The sequence below is a fragment of the Sceloporus undulatus genome, unplaced genomic scaffold, assembly GCF_019175285.1.
Source record: "Sceloporus undulatus isolate JIND9_A2432 ecotype Alabama unplaced genomic scaffold, SceUnd_v1.1 scaffold_21, whole genome shotgun sequence".
Lineage (NCBI taxonomy): Eukaryota > Metazoa > Chordata > Lepidosauria > Squamata > Phrynosomatidae > Sceloporus > Sceloporus undulatus.
In genome coordinates, this window is record NW_024802943.1 from 555,525 (window position 1) to 569,209 (window position 13,685).

Consider the following 13,685-nt stretch of genomic DNA (forward strand, 5'->3'; position numbering starts at 1 on the left):
CGCATGGCAAATCCGCGTATAAGGAGGACCTACTGTATTATATATCATGCAGATCTATTGTCTCAAATAGATATTATTCCCCCTCTTGTTAATAATAATAGATTTTATTTATACCCCGCCCAATCACTAGGAATCCGGGCGGCTTACACCAGTAGGGAAATACAAAGCAATAGCAATAAACAATAACAATACACATAAGATAATAAAGAAATATAACATAGCAATACATAGCAAAAAACATAATAACAACAACAATAACAGTAATATTGTAGCAATTCAATAATGACAAAAACCTAACACTGATTATTACATTCAAATCAATAATTCTCAAAAGAATTCCCCATTTCCAACCCCTCATTGGAAAAAATAACAAGCAGATGCCAGTAAACAATGAAATAATAAATACAGCACAAGTTACAACATTACCGTCAATGAATTACAATAAAAGATTACAATCTAACACCCTGAAAAAGGGGGAGACTAAAAATTAGCAACAAGATAATGTTCTTCTTAGTATTTCCCGAGGCTTTATAGGCCAACGCCCAAGCAGAGTTGGTCCAGGGCTGGAGGAGGGGGCAAGATGTTAAATATGTTGTTGTTTGAATAAGGTATCTCTTATTTTCCCTTACTCCCAAGTCTGATAATTGATAATAATACTATCACTGTAGTGGTATGGATATGGAATGCCGATGGAAATGTGAATTATAAATTATACGAATGACTCAGACCCTTTGAAAATGATGACATTAACCGCAGGTTTTTTATTGAAAATCTCAAACTTATGCAAAGAATCTTTAGGAATTCTAATTTTGATTCGTATGAATAGGTATAGTATACGAAACCAGGAAGTGTTTAAGAAGACTTGTAGAATCTGTCAAAGGATAACTAGTGTCAAGTGTTAAGTGTTATGTATTAAATGTTAAATGTATGTCTTTGTATTTGTATTGCCTTGTAACTGTATATAGTATTTGTACTGTGTCATTGTGAGAATGATGATTATGTCAATATTTGTAATTTTTTCTATATGCTTTAATAAAAAATTTTTTTAAAAACTGAAGTTTTTTTACTTTCAATCAGTGGTCTGAGCAAGATTACTCAGAGCTCTGGAGAGACTAGGTTTAAATGACCCAGAACAGAATCCATAGTCAAAGTCTCAACTATTCTCTTGGAAAGTGAAAATATATACCAGAAAGGGAAAGGAAGCTTATGGCATTCCCTAACGGAAAAGGTTTGTCTTAAAAGGCATAATAGAAATATAGGCGGGTTACAGACCGCCATTTAGTACGTATTCTATACGTACTAGGGTTAGGAAGGGGCGGTGCTTCCGCACCCCCCTAACCCTAGTACGTATAGAATACGTACAAGATGGCGGCGCCCTGTTCCTACGGGCGGCGCCATCTTTACGTATCAGACGCTGTGCGTCCGAACGTGTCACGGCGCTAATGATGTCGCGAATGCGCCCCTGGTGCCTTGCGACGTCATTAGGGCGCCGCAAGAAGAAACTCCATTTTGGAGCTTCTTTTTTGCTCCGTAACGGAGCCGCACGGTGTGGCTGCGACGGCTCCCTTACGGAGCAAACAGCGGCAGCGGCAGACCGCCTCAAAGCGGCGGTCTATAACCCGCCAAAGGCTGCCATTCTGTATTGTAATTTTAAAAATTCATAACCTATGTCACAATTTCATAATTGCTCTGTATTCAGTAATATTGTGTAGTTTTCCAGTAAAACTAAGTAAATTCTCCTTAACCTTATGGCAATAATTTTTTAGAATTCTTGCAGAACAGGAGAAGTCCCAACACACTAGAGAAGGGCAAATGTTGCCATGTCTTCAAAAAAAGGAGAAAAAAGAGGATCCCAACAATTGTTGCCCAGTCAGTCTGAGATCAATACCAGGACAGATTCTAGAGCAGCTCATGAAAAGGGAGTTTGTGAACATTTAGAAGGCAATGCCATAATCACAAAAAGTGAGAATAGCTGAAACTTTGGCTATGGATTGTGTTCTGGGTTTCTCAAAAACAAGTCATGCCAGACTAATCTGATCTCTCTCTCTCTCTCTCTCTCTCTCTCTCTCTCTCTCTTTAAATAAAATTACCAGCTTGGTAGATGAAGGGAATGTTGTAGACATAGCATATCTTGATTTCAGTAAGGCCTTTGATAAGATTTCCCATGACATTCTTGCAAACAATCTAGTAAAAGGCTAGAAAATGCAACTGTTAGATAGATGAGTAATTGGTTGACTGGCTGAACCCAAAGGGTGTTCAGCAATGGCTCCTCTTCATCTTGGAGAGAAGTGACCAGTGGGGTGCCACATGGTCCTGTCTTGGCCCAGTGCTATTCAACATGGATGAAAGAATAGAGGGCATGCTTATCAAATTTTCAGTTGACTCCAAATAAGATTAGCTAATGCCCCAAAGGAGATGATCAAAATTCTAAATGAAAAAATGAAATGCACAGATATAGTATGGGGGACACCTGGCTTAACAAGCCTACATGTGAAAGTAGTAAACCATAAGTTGAACATGAGTCAACAGTGTGGCGTGACAGCTAAAAAAGCCAATGTGGTTCTAGGCTACATCAATAGAAGTATAGTGTCTAGATCAAGAGAAGTAACAGTGCCACACTATTCTGCTTTCGTGAGGCCTCACCTGGAATACTGTGTCCAGTTCTGGGCACATCAATTCAGAAAGGGAGCATGTCCAGAGGAGGGCTACCAAAAAGATTAAGGGTCTGGAAACCATGCCCTGAGCCTTAGGGTGCTGGGGATGTTTAGATTGGAGAAGAGAGGGTTAAGAGGTGATATGATAGCCCTATTTAAGTATTTGAAAGTGTGTCATATTAAGGATGAAGTGAGATTATTTTCTGCTGCTCCAGAGAACAGGACCCAGAACAATGGATGGAAGCTACAGGAAAAGAGATTCCAATTAAACATTAGGAGGAAAGTCCTGACAGTAAGAGCTGTTCAACAGTGGGACACACTTCCTTGGAGTGCGGTGGCGTCTTCTTCTGTGGAGGTCTTTAAACAGAAGCTGGATAGACATGTGTCAGGGTGCTTTGACTGAGAGTTCCTGCATGGTAGCAGGTTGAACTGGATGGTCCTTTTAGTCTTTTCCAACTCTATGATTCTATGAACCTGAACAACTAGCAGTTGAATTAAGCAAAGGAGGTCTGGTCAGTTGCTTATCAGAACATAAGCTGAAGGATGTTTCCAGCCTCCTATTGCCAGTAAGTATAGCTGTGACAAACAGAAGCTGGACTCCCATCTCAATTTCCTGCCACAGCCTCACTTGCTAGTAGGAGGGAGGCAGAGACACCATCCTCCTTGCACTACTATGAGCAGCTGAACAGTTCTTGTTTATCCGATGTGGTTGTTGGCTGTTAAGGTGGGCTGTAAGGATGGGCCAGGAGATGTTATATAGTTATACATATGCAGCTAAGTAGCTGATGTGGAATATCAGTGATAGTCACTAAATCAAATGCATAAATGTTGTGAAGGGATAGTAGGGATTCTCTTTATTCAGAATAAAATTAGCCTGCTGTGAGAAAACAAAACTGATCTCCAGTAGTTGCAGCACATTTCATAACATATATATTGGTTGGAGACAGCACAAACACAGGTTGTTATAATCCAAAGATAGCCCATTTGTGGTCCTCCAGATGTTGTTGGACTCCAACTTCCATCATCTGTGCTGAGCAAGAATGATAAGGTTACCATACCAACAGCATCAAGATTGCCACAGGTTGTCCACTCCTGTCCAAAAGGTACTGGTATGATTTATTTTAATCATTTAAAATATTCATTGATTACTTACTGTCCAGGACTTCAAAATAAATTCTGATGTTACAAGAACAATCAAGTTTTTTGCCTGTAACGCCACTGTGTTTTCTTCCAATACAGATGCTTTTAGGAAAGAACGTTGGGGCTATTTTCTCCTTCACAAAAGTTCATGATACAATTTTTTTCGGTCATGATGACAAAGCAATTCAAGAGAGAGAGAAAAGAAATACAAATGTGGAAAGCTGTAAAGATGGAATGTGTATATCTAAACAAACCATGTTATCTTCTCTTTAATGTGTTTCCTTTACAGCAACCAATTCAGAACATTGCACATTGAATGTGATTGAATGTTGTATATTTAACACTGCACTGTAATTGATTCTAAACCATGATTGTAACTCTAAAGACTTGATAGTAGAATATAAATTTAAGAAATCATCCATTAGTTTTTCACATGCCTGCAAGATACTCAGCTGATCCAGATGTTAGCTTTGGATGTTAATATCAAGACATCACACTCCTGACAGATAGGCACAGTGAAGATGTGTGACACAAACAATGTTTGAAAAAGGGAGAAAGAGCCCCCCCCCCAAGTCTTTATGTAGCTGATGGAGAACCTCACAAGGTTAGCTTGACTAGAATCTTTCTATCCTATATGCTGGTGATGTGCAGACACACAACAAAACTGTGAAAGGTACTTCTGAAAACAATCTCAGTAGAGGGGGACAATAAGAATGGAGTTTAAAGCCTTGGTAAATAAAAATATTAGATGCAAGGCAACCCTCACTGAAGAAAAAGTTTTCCCCTGTTCCTATTACACATCTAAAATGGTCATTTAAGAGATAGCACTGGATCTCTCAGCCAATCAGACTGGCATATTTGTGGTCCTCCAGATGTTGCTGGACTCCAACTTTCATCATCGCTGACCAACACCTGACCAACACAGATAAGAAACAAACAAAATGCATAAAGGTAGCTTTATGCACAAATTACTTGAGCATAAACAAATACATTACAAAGGTCCCTTGGTATCTACTGTGGTTTAGTTCCAGGACTCCCTGTGAATACAAAAATCTGTGGATGCTCAAGTCCCATTATATACAGTGGCTTAGTAAATTCATATCCCTTATATAAAATTGCAAAATCAAGGCTTGGGGGGGGGGGGGTGTGATGGAATATTTTCAAGCTGTGGATAGTTGAATCTGTGGATGCAGAATCTGTGGATACAGAGGGCTGGCTGTCCATGGCCCAGTGGAGGACAGAGAGAGAAGTGTAAAATGGCTGCAGGTTAAAGTGATACAGAAAGAGAGAAAGTGTGGAATAATAAATAAATATGAATAATTAATAAATAGGAAATCACTATATAACATATACTATACCGAAACTCCTATAAGTAACTCCTATAAGTAACTCCTATAAAGTAACACGGAAACTAGCAATTAGTGAGTATAACAATGCAGACCTTATTAACCCTAATACCCCCCCCCCCACACACACACACATACACACACCAGACAGCTGTGGCAGGTAGCAGGAGCACCCAGAACAGGGAGCTGAGTATACAGACACACAGCAGTGTCAGGTAGCATTGATGAATTTGTTCCAATGTTGGCCCAAATTTTAAAGTAGTTATCCCAGGTGTGCACTTATTTGGAGGATAGGTTTTAGCATGTTGGATATCTCTAGTAAAGCTCAGATTAAAACCAAAGCAAATTCTCTATTTCATGATATGGAAGCCACCACTGAAGATTTATTGATAAGACATTATGTCCAGAGCTCAGTCATTTATACTGATAATGATAGAGGTAACTGAATTAAACATTCTCTATTGCAGTTCTTTCAGCTTGAAATCTGGGGAACTGGACAGTGACCCAAACTACCAAAACTGTTTTATAAGTTTCTATCCATCTTGCTATAGCAGTGACACACCTTCCTATAGCCATGGATTCTTCCCACCAGCCATTAAGGAGATGGTGCAGCTGCTTCTGCCCTTACTGCTAAAGGTCCCTTTTCCTGCACCTCACCAGAAATTCACCAAAATCCTTTATCTCATTTTCAGCACCCAAGAAGGGAGTTGTGAAATTGTGAGGCCATTTCAACTCATCACTAAAACAGATTGACTCGTGTCTTGATTGGGATCTGTAATTTGCCAGCTACTTGAGGTCTGTGGAGAAGATTAAAATGACCATATTTCCACCCACCTTCCCATTCTTTTGCTTTGTTTTTTAATCACATGGGTGTCTTCCTCGTTAAGTTGGGTGGCTTTTTTATGAAGAAAGAGTGGGGGGAGGAGAGAAAACCAATAGTACAACACAAAAAGTAAAAGAGCAACACTTCTCTTGCACCAGAGCTTGGCAAGTTACTTTTGAACTTGCTGACATGCTAAATCCATCCATAACTGGGCAGGAGTGGGATGGTATTCTAAGTCGGCATCATTATGTATGTCTTCATATCATTCTTCTTAAAAGTGTCCTTTCATTCTATGCCTTGGAGACAGTGTGCCAGCTGTAGGTTCTTAACAAAAGATCAAATTCAGGGAGGACAGGATCAAGTTGCAAGAAGCCTCTCTCCCTTTTCATGCACTCCTTTTCTCTTCAACTCTTGCTTTCTTTTCCTCCCTCTCCTTGATCTTCTCTTCCAGTTTTCCCCACCACAGCAGCACTTACCACAGTGACAAATGAAGCAATAATAAGGGTAGTCATTTAACTCTTTGCATCCTACTTAAAAATCGCCCTAATTACCATGTAATGGGTCCACAGAGGCAGAAGAGGCTGGGTGAAATCTACCCAGAGGGAATCAGTATAGTTCATCTGTCCATTCTCTAATAGAACTCTAAAGTTCACCCTTATAAACATGTCATCTAGTCTATAATTAACTGACTGGTCATTAGCTAACATATGTGGTACCTGTGGGTCATGTATCAGTCAATTGGTGATGGATATTTATCCAATAACTGTTCAGAAGTAGCTCCATAGGTCCCTGTCACCAAACCATGTAACTCACTCTAAGCAGACAGAGTGAGAACATGCAGACCAGTAAAAGAGCAAGGCGTTTAAAAGAAACTGAAAAGGCAGCATAAGGAGCTTTCAAATAAGATGAAATTTAAAATAAGCATTAAAAAAGTACAGAAGAAGTGTGAGGGGATCACAAAAGTAGAAAAGGAAGAAGTCAGTTTTTGTAAGAAATGATAAAACGCAGAATGATTTCAGGATTGTAGGACTAGTTAAAAATAATAAAAAGAGGAGTGCAGTTTGGAGTAAGTACTGAAGCAAGAGAGAAAAGAAGGAAGTGATAGGTTCATTGTATGCAGAAGATAGGAAAATGTTAATGAGGGATAGCAAGAAGGTTGAACTGCACAGCACCTACTTTTCCTCTCTCTTCTACAAAAAGAAAAGTATTTCACCTGATGATAATAGAACAAATGATGCAGCATGGGGCCTGCAACCCTAGACAGATAGAAAAGTATTATGAGAATACCTAGGTATGTCAAACAAATTCAAGATTCCAGGGCCACATGAACTGCATGTGAGTGTATTAAAGGACTATACAGCTATAATATTAAAACCTCTGTTTATAATCCTTAAGAGAACAGGTAAAATCTTCATGAATTGCAGATGGGTAATTGTTGTCCTGTAGTTTGTCTTCAAACAGAGGGAAAGAGGAGACATAAGCAACTACTGAACAATCAGCTAGACACTGGTATGAGGTAAACATATAGAACATACAATTAAATTGTTGGTGAGCACTTAGGCCTGTTACAAATGGGCGCTTTGTGGCGTGGCGATGGTGATTTTAGAATTTGGGAGTGTGCAGTAACTGCATGCTCTCGAACCCTAATACATAAGGTCAGCGCTATGTATTCCCATTATGCAGAGAAATGGTAGCTCCGCAAGTGCTTTTTTTATTATTATTATTAAAAAGTTTTACAAAAATTACTATGAACTTACAAAATGATTAAACATATACTATCTAATACACAAAATATCTAACACATAACCTAAAAAGAACCAACCATCAAACAAAGCTGTATATGTATATATATATATACACACACATACATAAAAAAACAAAAACAAATTATAAAAAAAACAAAAACAGAAAAAGAAAAAAAGAAAAAACATTGAAGACAAAACAAGCAAACCAAACGTCTCATAGTACCAAATCTTTTGGTTTTACTCTCCTATACCAACTTTAAATGTCGCGCTTCCTTTCATTTACTGGAATTCCTCTTGTTTTCGATCTCTCTAATTCCAACTAACTCTTATGTTTATTTCACATATTTCTCTTGTGAATCCTTAATATAACATAATAAATCTTATGCCCTGATTCAATAACCTCCATATCAAAGATAACTACTATAACCTAGACTTACACTCAAAAGTTACACCTTTCTACTTGTATATATACTTATATAATTCCTTAAATTACTACATATTTAAAACTCTGATACATAATCACATTATTCTTTACCAAATGCTATACATAGTGTCTCCTTTTTTTCATTCTGCAGGTAAACTTCCCAGGGTTCCCATTCCTTATGAAATTGATCTAATGTATTCTCTTTCAATAGGGTTGTTAATTTATCTAATTCATATATATCCAGCACCTTTAATTTCCAGTCTTCTACAGATGGGATCTCCTCCGATTTCCAATATTTCGCAAAGACTGATCTTGCAGCAGATATCATGTAAAATATTGCCTTCTCGTTCTCTCTCTTTAGATTCCAGTCTCTGGTTAAGTTCAAGAGGTACACTTTGGGATCTCCTCTTACTACTAATTTGAATATTTTCTTTATCTCTTTATGGATCATATTCCAAAATCTCTTCGCTTCCGGGCAGTGCCACCAACAGTGCATGTATGTTCCTACTTCCTTTTTACATTTCCAACATTTTTGGTTCCTATTCTTGTACATTCTAGCTAATTTAAAGGGTGTAAGATACCATCTATAGAATGATTTATATAGATTTTCTTTAATTTCTGTACATGGGGTAATTTTAGTCTTAGATTGCCACAGATTTTCCCACTCATTTAACTGAATTGGAGTATTTAAGTCCTTTGCCCATTTTACCATGACTTCTTTAACCATTTCTTCCTCAAGTTCTAAACTTCTAATCAATTTATATATCTTTGCAATTTGTTTTTTTTAGGGTTTTTGATTATCCCATCCAATTGTTGTATTGCCGGTTCAATCCCTACGTTTTTACTGTCTATTTTAAATCTTTCTTTCAATTGGTGATATGCAAACCAGTTACAATTGAATCCCTCTAATTGCAATTCCTCCTGAGATTTCATGCATCTTATACCATTTTTTAGCTTTGTGATATCCTCATAGGTTACCCAACCATTTTCTTTTAAAGTTTCTCTCCGGAATAACGCTTCATTTGCTGAGGTCCACATCGGTAGATGTGGACACCATCTCCTCTTATATATTTCCCAGACTCTAATCAATGATTTTCTGATTAAATGATTTTTAAAATTACTGTCTACCTTTATTTTATCGTATAGCAAATATCCGTGAAATCCGTATATTAAATCAATTCTCTCCAAATTTATTCTTCTTTCTTTATCTAACCTAATCCAATCTGTTAACCAATCTATTGCACAAGCATGATGATACCACTTTAAATTTGGAACAGCCAGCCGCCCTTTCTCTTTAGCATCTTGGAGTACTTTCATCTTAATTCTCGGTTTTTTTCCATCCCATATAAATTTTATAAGGTCTTTTTCCCATTTCACAAAGGGTTGATTGTTTACGATAATTGGAATTGTCTGAAAAAAAACATCATTTTTGGGAGAATCATCATTTTAATTGTTTCTATTCTACCCATCCATGAGATTTTGGTAGCTCCGCAAGTGCTTTAATGATGAGATGCCTCCATGACAATTTCATAAAGGGAGACAAGAATAACTGGCGATCACACCCTTGCACTTTAGAGATGATCTAACCACGTTTTAAGGATGGTAAACCTCTGTGTGATAATCTCATAGGTCTATAGTTCTATGGTTCTTGGTTGTCTGTAGACAGGGTTACTTTAAAATGTTGAATATACTATTGATGAATAGTTAATATATGAAAAGCAACAGTAAAGTGGATTTCATAAATGATAACCTGTCCATCATGTTAACTGTATCTTCAGCAGGTTAAGGCATATTCCAGTATACCTGCCTCTTTAAGATAGTCTTAAAAAGTCAAGTATGACTGTTCAATGAAAATCATCTAAAACTGTGGAGAGGAAAAAGATAAAGGGATGATTTGCTTGCCCCAAAATTTCTCTGACAACCTGCATATAGAGTACAAAAAATAGTTCAAAGGATTATATAATTGGTTCAGTAGGTGGTAATAGCACCTTTTCGTTGAATGACAAGAATGGCTGCCAGTACCTCAAGTAACAGATGTTGGTTCATAGAGATGTATTGAAGGATACTGAAAGTTATGAAAGGAAAAGTATTAAAATACATAATTGTGTATTCCACTCATGGGGTACCCTCTTGTCCTTTTCCTTAGGAAGAAAACATCCCACGTTCTGCAAGAAAAAGCTGGGGGGGGGGGACGACAAGGCTTGCTGAATTCATGGATGATCCAGATAGTGGTAAAACATTAAAGCCTACAACATGGGTCCTATTCTTTAGTCTCAGATACTCAGCTAGAGTACACCTGTTGAATCAGCTGTTGATGGTGATTTAACACATAAGTAAATCCCATTTATTTATTTGGGATTAACCAATAGAATTTAGGACAGTGGATCCTAAGCAAAAGCTTAGATTATTTGTTCTCTAGCAACAAGTTTCATATAGTGGATATTAGCAATACTCCAGATATAGGTTTTGAGATACATTTCTGGGTTAGAAAACCACCAAAAGATTTCAGAACTTTGTTAATAATAACAATAAAGAAAGATTGAAATAAAGACAAAGGACATGTTATATACTGTTAACTATTCATTTTTATCTTCTAAAGTTTGTTGTGTGTTAGAAGAAGTGGGAATTGACAGCAGAAAGTAAAAGAGCATAAAATAAAAAGATGGAAAGGCCCAGGAAATGTGGCAGGAGACTATCAATAAAGTGGTGCCTAAGAAATGTGGGAATCTGTCAGAAAAAAATGCTTGCAGAATATGGATCTGGATCCATTGGTAGATTTCTGGATTTGCACTAGATCACCAAGGATTTTTGACTACCTCCATCCTAATCAATCATCTGAAATTTAAAAAAAATATATGGGGGGGGGGAATGTAATAGATTTTGGAAAGGAAAACTGATGAGTTCAAATGAAATTACAGTTGAAATCTATGGATTCAAACATCAACAGCTTGAAAATATTTTTAAAAATATAAATTAAGCAAAGAAAACATAGATTTGCCATTTTATATAAGGGGCACCATTTTACTATCTATGTTTTTAATGAGATTTGAACATCCATGGATTTTGGTATCCACGGGGGCTTCTGGACCCAAACCACAGTGGACACCAAGGTATGACTGTTCTAAAAACAAGTTCTTTTGCTCAGAATTCATTAATTCTTGGTATCTTTCAGTTAGACTGATCCTCCTTCTGGCAGTTAGATGACACTAAACAGCCATATAGGTCTGAGATACCCTAAAGCCACCAGATCCCATCTGATTTTGGAAACTAAGCAAGGTCCACCATGGTTAGTACTTGGATGGGAAACCACCAATGAATACCAAGTGCTGTAGGCCATATTTCAAGGATGGAACTGGCAAAACCACCTCTAAATATTCCTTGCTTAAGAAAATTTATGAAATTTATAGGGTTGCCATAAGTCAACAGGTGACTTTAAAGAAGGCATATACACAAACAAGCAGCTGTTCCATCCTTTGTCTCTTCAATAGATTTAACTCAGCAGGAAAAGGGTAAAAGTAGTGGAACAGTGAGGAAATATTGTGAGTGGAACATAGAATCATAGAATAATAGAGTTGGAAGAGACCACAAGGGCCATCCAGTCCAACCCCCCTGCCATGCAGGAAATCCAAATTAAAGCATCCCCGACAAATGGTCATCCAACCTCTGTTTAAAGACCTCCAAGGAGGGAGATTCCACTTCACTCCGAGGGAGTGTGTTCCACTATTGGACAGCCCTTACTGTCAGGAATTTCTTCCTAATGTTGAGGTGGAATCTCTTTTCCTGTAGCTTGCATCCATTGTTCCGAGTCCTAGTCTCTGGAGCAGCAGAAAACAAGCTTGCTCCCTCCTCAATGTGACATCCCTTGAAATATTTAAACAGGGCTTTCATATCACCTCTTAACAGCTTGTGAAGTCCCTGTAAAATTCAAAATGACGAAGAAAAATTATAACATAAAAGCTTAATGTGAAACCATCCCCAATGTATGACTTTTATTTTAGTTTTTGTAAAAAACAAAAGAAAGAATGGGTGAAACAAACTAATAATAATAATAATAATAATAATAATAATGTTTTATTTATATTGTCCCGCCTCTCCCAATGGATCGAGGCGGGATTACAAAATAATTATACAAACACAATTATACTAATAACAGTTATTTAAAATCACAATATAAAACATATCTCATCTAAAAACAATTGGTACAATATAAAAATTTATCACAGCCTGAGGTAGACTCCTAATCAGGAGGTAGCAAACTTGTTGAATCTATAAAAGATCAGGAGGGTATGCTTGCCAGAAGAGGTATGTTTTTGAAGGCGTCCAAGGTGGGAATGAGTCGAAGCTCTTCTGGAAGGTTGTTCCAAATCATTGGGGCCCTAGCCAAGAATGCTCTCTGGTGAGTAGATGTTAATCTCACCTTGGGGTGTTCAAGTAGGTTCTTCCCAGATGTTCTGAGAGTGCGGGGCGGATTATGTCTGGAGAGGCGTTCCCTTAAGTAACTCGGGCCCAAGCCATATAGGGCTTTAAGGGTGATCACCAACACTTTGTATTGTGCCCGGAAGCTAATTGGCAGCCAGTGTAAGGATTTTAGTACAGGTGTTATGTGGTCTGACCTTGAGGTACCAGTGACCAATCTGGCTGCGGCATTTTGGACTAGCTGAAGCTTCCAAACTTGGTACAAAGGTAGCCCCATGTAGAGCGCATTACAGTAATCTAAACGAGAGGTTACCAGTGCGTGTACTACAGTTTCAAGGTCCTTTCGGTCCAGACAGGGGTGCAGTTGGCGTATCAGCCGAAGCTGGTACCAAGCACTCCTTGCCATCACATCTACTTGAGATAATAACTGTAGGGATGAGTCCAGGAGTACTCCCAAACTGCGAACTTTGTCCTTTAGGGGAAGTGTGACCCCGTCCAGGACTGGGTGACAAATTTCCCTGTCTGGACTTGGGGTGCCTATCACGAGTACCTCTATTTTCTCTGGATTCAGCTTGAGTTTGTTTTCCCTCGTCCAGCCCATTACAGACTCAAGGCAGGCATTCAGAGGAGAGATGCCATCCCTAGTCACTGCAGCAATCGGAGACATAGAAAAGTGAAATTGAGTGTCATCGGCATATTGATAACACCGCGCCCCATATCTCCAGATGATCTCTCCCAGCGACTTCATGTAAATGTTAAAAAGCATGGGGGACAGAATAGCGCCCTGAAGGACACCAGATGTCAGTTCCCTTTTGTGAGAACAGCTGTCCCCCGGCATCACCATTTGGAATCTGCCCGAGAGATAGGAACGGAACCACTGGAGCGCAGTGCCCCCAATACCTAGCTCCCTCAGGCACTCCAGAAGGATACCATGGTCAATGGTATCGAATGCTGCTGAGATGTCTAAGAGCACCAACAGGGCCACACTTCCCCTGTCGATGTCCAGACGGAGATCATTGACTAGGGCGACCATGGCAGTTTCAACTCCGTATCCCGCCCTAAAGCCAGTTTGAAATGGGTCCATATAATTGGCTTCATCCAAGACAGCCTGGAGTTGGAAGGCGACTGCCCTCAATC